The sequence below is a fragment of the Sus scrofa genome, chromosome 14 (assembly GCF_054392235.1).
Source record: "Sus scrofa isolate SSC_HxYL_T2T_F1_AM1 chromosome 14, Sscrofa_HxYL_maternal_Yorkshire_Landrace_v2.0, whole genome shotgun sequence".
Taxonomy (NCBI): Eukaryota; Metazoa; Chordata; class Mammalia; order Artiodactyla; family Suidae; genus Sus; species Sus scrofa.
Window position 1 is genome coordinate 6637366 of NC_139396.1, and position 5548 is coordinate 6642913.

At 49.5% G+C, this 5548-nt stretch overlaps 1 non-coding gene across 1 annotated transcript; it reads left to right on the top strand.

The window, feature by feature from the left end:
• The first annotated feature begins 2264 nt into the window (after window positions 1-2264).
• Window positions 2265-2355, top strand: MIR9791-1 (microRNA mir-9791-1). The gene has a single exon (NR_128472.1). It is a non-coding gene; the product is annotated as a microRNA 9791-1 (primary transcript).
• Window positions 2356-5548: the final 3193 nt, after the last annotated feature.

Sequence of the window (5548 nt, forward strand, 5' to 3'; positions counted from 1 at the left end):
CCTCCCTTTCTGTTTACCTTTGGCCATATTTATCAGAATAGGTCTTGCTGCGTGCCTGTTTGGGTTCAACTTGTTTGGGGCTCTCTGTCCTTCCCGTATGTTGCTATCACTCTCCTGCACTTGTTGCTTTAAAACCTCGATTGCAGGACTCCCTGTTGTGGTGCCCTGGAAACTGGCAATGGCCCCTGCCCCTCTCCCCCAGCCACAAGGACCAGACCCTCCCTTTGGCTGATGACATGAGGAGATTTCCCACCAGATGGCCCGGCCCTGAGCACATTAACTCTAGGAAGTCCCAGCTGCTCTGTTTCTAAGCCCCACTGATCCCGAGCAAGACGGTCTGCCTCCACCAGGCCTGGGTATGGGCATCTTCTGCAAAGGCTCAACCAAGACCTTGAGAGAACACCAGATGTCTAAAGGAATGAGAAAGGAAGAGGGTCCCGGTTAGGGGTGTGCTGGTGCAGCCCAGGGCCTTGCCAGAGCTGAGGTCTGCAGGGGCTTGAGCTGGCCAGGCTCCACTCCCACACCAGCTCTCTTGGGCCCTGTTGGTACCTATGTCCCTTCTCGGCCTTGGACAGTGCCTTCTTCTGGACCTCCAGGGGTTCTCCAGGCACAGAGGCCCATCTGCTGATAGATTGAAACCTGTGATTGTCCTGAGGGTCAGTCAGGAGCTTCCTCCATCAGGACGCCCATGCCTGCCTGCATGGCTTACACAGGCTCATCAGCCATGGGATGCCAGTGTTTGGAACTTCCCAGAAGTACAACTGAGTGACCGTGCATGGCAGAGACTCCTCTGACCTAGCTCTGTTGCTTGCAGCCTAAGTCCCCTGTCCTCCGGAGGGTGGTCCCAGGGGGGGTGCCCTCATCTGTGACCTCCCTTTTTCAGGGTGTCTCGTGGGGATTGCCTGCTGGGGCTTAGATGGCTGACATGCCCCCTACCCCAGCATCTTCATCAATATCACCTGCTTCTCCCATGGGACCGATGAGATCCAGAAGCACATGCCTCTCCCTGAGACCACGGTCCCTCCTCCTCACACCAAGGTTCCATGGCAGTCTCTGCAGGCTGCTGGCTCTCCTGGGCCTGGCACAGGCTTTGTGCCCCCAGAGACTGGCCCCTGCTGCTGTTCATGCTCGAGGTCCTGCAGCAGGCCTGGTGCAGACCCCCCGAGCTCCTGTGCTCCTGTCTCTGCCTCAAACTCCAGTCTCCATTTGGCAAACAGCCACCCCTCCCCCACCAGCTCCATCAGCTGTCCAGGGCCCCATCTTGGCCTTCCTGTGCAACAGTGGCCACCCCACAAACCACGCCTGCAATCTCCAATAACCAAAGCAAAGTCTCCTCCTGCTGCTGCCTTGGGGCCCTACAGCCCCTCCTGTCCTCCGTCCTTACGTTTTGTGTTGGGGTCCTCCATCTGACTCCCTGGACAAGGGAGAGGACATGAGAGGGAGAGTGTCCCAGGATGAAGGTAGGAGTGGGGATGCTGGTGGAGCCCAGCTGGGGACAGAGAGGGTGTCTTCCCTTGAGACTCCTTCCTGCCCTGGGAGTGCCCAGGCCTTCAGAGGGAATTGGTCAGCTCCAGCTGCCCTCACCAATCCTACGGGCAATGGGGCTTAAGTAACAAGAATGTATCAACTCACCGTTTTGGAGACCAGCCTTCTGAGATCCTGGTATAAACCAGCTGGGTTGGCCCTGAGGCCACTCTCCTTGGATTCCAGATGCCCATCTCCAGCCTGCGCCCTCACATCAGCTCCCTCTGTTGGACTCAGGGTCTATATTTGCCCTTTCTATAGGGGCACCCTTCCGATTGTATTCGGGGCCACTTTAGTGACCTGATTTCAGCTCGTCCTGTACAAACTCTGCTGCAGGGCTTGCGGTGGTGGTGCCCTGGAACTGAACCCGAGAAGGAACCATGAGTGTTCAGGTTCGATCCCTGGCCTCGCTCAGGAAGGGAAGGATCCAATGTGGCCATGAGCTGTGGTGTAGGTCTCAGACCCGGCTTAAATGTGGCATTGCTGTGGCTGTGGCATAGGCCAGCTGCCAAAGCTCCGATCGATCGATGGATTGTTCCGATGCCAAGCCTGGGAACTTCCATATGCCGCCCCAGCTGCCCCATCCAAACAAACAAACGTAGGCAACGGAAAGACAAAGAAAAGACTGCTCCACCTAAGGTCATGTTCTGAGGTCCTGGGGGAGAAGCCTTGCACATATGAACTTCAGGTGATAGAGTTGTAGCCCCTTTTGGCAGGTGTCTCCAGTGCAAGGGATGAAGGGTCTTTTGAAAGTAAAGGAACATCAGTCCTGGGGTTGGGATGAAAGAGGATCGACTCCCCAAAGTGAGGGAGGGACGTTTCCAGAGTGCAGGGCACTCGAGCCGGATCAGAGCCCATGACCCAAGGCCATGAGGCAGGGGGTAACAGCACATGGCATATAAGGCTCTGGAAGGAACGGAGTCTAGGTGACTGAGAGGGAAGCTGAGAGGGGAGTTCCAGTGCCAGGCTGTGAGATGAGGTCCAGGCCTCACAGAACTCTGCTCCTACATTGGATTCCCAGCACCCTCCTTTAAGCATGCCCATGGCCCCGCTCTCCATAGCCTGATGGGGAACAACTCACTGCCCACCTTTCTGGCCCCCACCCCCACATGAACACCTGCCTTCGGTCCAAGGGTCCCAGCCAGCCTGGCCCAAGGGGTCCACACCTCCAGCACTTGGAGCCTGCTGTCACCTTTTCAGCTTAGCTGGCTGAGGCTAAACCAAAGGGAGTTCCTGGAAGCAGTGTTGTTGCAATCCTTCCTGCCCTCTGCCTGACCCAGTGTTCTCATGTAGCCAGCAGGATCCCGGGAAGCCTCACAGTGGACCCAGCCTTCAGGACTCACAGTGCTGTGGTGGGTGACCCATCTCTTCCTAACGTTTGCCCATTTTCTGGTGGAATAGGTCCCGCTGTTATGGTCGTGTCTTGGCAGTGCCTTCTTCCCTCGAGACACCAGACTTGGGTCAGATGTGTGGTTGGCAGGTAGTTTCTCCAAACCTGTAGCTTCTTTTCACCTAGGAAAATGTTTCCATGTGATGAGGTCCGTTTTCTGTCTGGGGTAGGGTTTTGGCTGTCATGGGGAAGAACGCTTATCTTTTCATTGTTGCTGATGTTGTTGTTGCCTATTCCAGCAGTATTGATGTACTTATCTTCAGTTTGATTGAAAGGACAGTGAGGTAGCATGTTGTGCTATTTCCTGCTGTGTCGCAAAGTGATTCGGTCATACATACACACACACCCCTTCTCCCTCAGATTCTATGCCCATATCGACTATCGCTAACTGTTGGCTAGAGTTCCCTGGGCTCTACCACAGGTTCCTGTTGGCCGGTCATTCCATGTACTCCGTGTGCAGAAGCCAGTCCCAAACCCCCAGTCCCTCCTGCCCCGGACTTGGCTCCTTTGGTACCCATCGGGCTTTCCAAGGCTGGGAGTCTGTTTCTGTTCCGTGCACACGTTCATTTGTGTCCTCTCTTTCGGTTCCACTTAGAAGTGGCATCATACGATGTTTGTCTTTCCCTGTCCACCTTCACTTAGGATGATAATTTCCAGGTCCATCCTTGCTGCTGCAGCGTTCATGATTCCATTCTCTTGTATGATTGTGTGATGTCCCCCCGTACATATGAACCTCATCCTCTTTATCCATGCCTCGGCCGATGGACATTTAGCTTGCTCCCTTGTCTTGGCTATTGCAAATGGTGCTTCAGTGGACATTGGGGTGCATGTATGTTTTGAAGGGCCTTTCTTTCCTTTTGATGAAGTCCAACTTTCTGTTCTTTCCTTCCCTTTTGGGATAATGTTTTTCTTGTCATGTGGAAGACCCCTTTGCCAAGCCTGAGGACCCAGAGGTTTGCTCCAATTGTTTTTTCTTAGGTGTGGTAAACGTTGCATCGTTTGTATTTATACACATTTTACATTTGCACTGAATGTTCCATGATGAGTTCATTTTCGTATCGGATAAAAACCCTATCCCTATTCCATTCTACTGCCCTTGAGCTTCCGTATTAGAACATCGCAGGCTCTTGTATTGCTATGGATCTATTTCTGCATTCTCTCTCTGTACACTGAACTCTGTCTGCTTCTATCCCTCCAACAATGCCAAGCTGCCCTCCATAGAGCGTTCTCATATGCCGAATCACCTCGCACTTTAATGTGCTTTCTCGAAATTATGTTTGATGTTCTGGCTCCTTTATCTTTCTTTGTACATTTTAGAATAGGTTTGTCCATGTTGACAAAAAAAAAACTTCTGTTGGATTTTGACCATTTTCTCTGTTGTGTCTTCCCATCCATGGGTATAATACATGTCCGCATTGTTGTAGGCCTTGTTTCCTTTTATCATACAGATCCTCTATCCCAAATATGCATCCCTGGATTTTCCATTGTGATGGATAATGATGGTGCTAATGTAAGAGACCGAATATATATCCTTTTTAGTGGGTTACTTTACACCAGAATAGAGCAAAGCATTTTAAATCAACTATGATGGAAACAATTAAGTGTTAACAATTGAAATTTGAATGAGCACTGTAAACCACATGTAGTGGAAAAAAATAAAAGTCATTCTGTAAATAACAACATAGTTTATCTTTTAAAATTAAAAAGAAAATTAAAATATAATCTGATGTATTTGAGTATATTTAAAGTTGTCTTCATCCTTATATCCTGGCTCCTTTATTTCTGGCCTAATTTTTATAACCAGAAATTCTACAGTTATTGAAATTCAATGTACTGAAAGATCAGGTTGATCATAGGCAAGCAATAATAATAGTACATGTCCAGCTAAATTTGAATTTTTCATTTCACATATAGTGCATTAATTTAGCCTTAACTATACCCTGTGCAACATTTCAGACATACCTTTACTGCAAGTACTTTCCATATTTATCTGAAATTTACCTTTCCCTCAGAATGGGCATTTATCTGGAACACTAGCCATAAAGGGTAACACATTAGACTATTAGTTGTGGGCAATTCTTGAGAGGATGAGAACTTGGAGTAGAGACTGACATGTACCTTTTGGTCCAACACTAAATAAATTGACAAAGGGATCCAAAATCTGCAGGCTCTTTGGATGAAATGGAAATGGAAGAGCCAGGTTATACTACCGAGTGTTTTTGCTTAGTGGGGTTAAGGACAGAAGTAAGGGGCAAGGAGACAAATCTTCTCTTTCCATATGTTAAAGAAGTAAATATCCTAGAGATCTGTGGTGGGGGGGAGTCCCTTCTTTTTATTTATTTTTCTTTTTAGGGCCAGACCTTCAGCATATGGAAGTTCCAGAATAGGAGACAAATCAAACCTGCAGCTGCAGGCCTACACACAGCCACAGCAATGTGGGATGTAAGCTGTGTCTGTGACCTACTGCATAGCTCAAGGCAACACCAGATCCTTATTCTACTGAGGGAGGCAAGGGATCCTACCCACATCCTCGTGGATACTTGTCAAGTTCATTTCTGCAGAGCCACAATGGAACTCCTCGTATTTCTAGGATTAAAAAAAATCAACTCCCTTGGCACAGTGCCAGTATTTTAC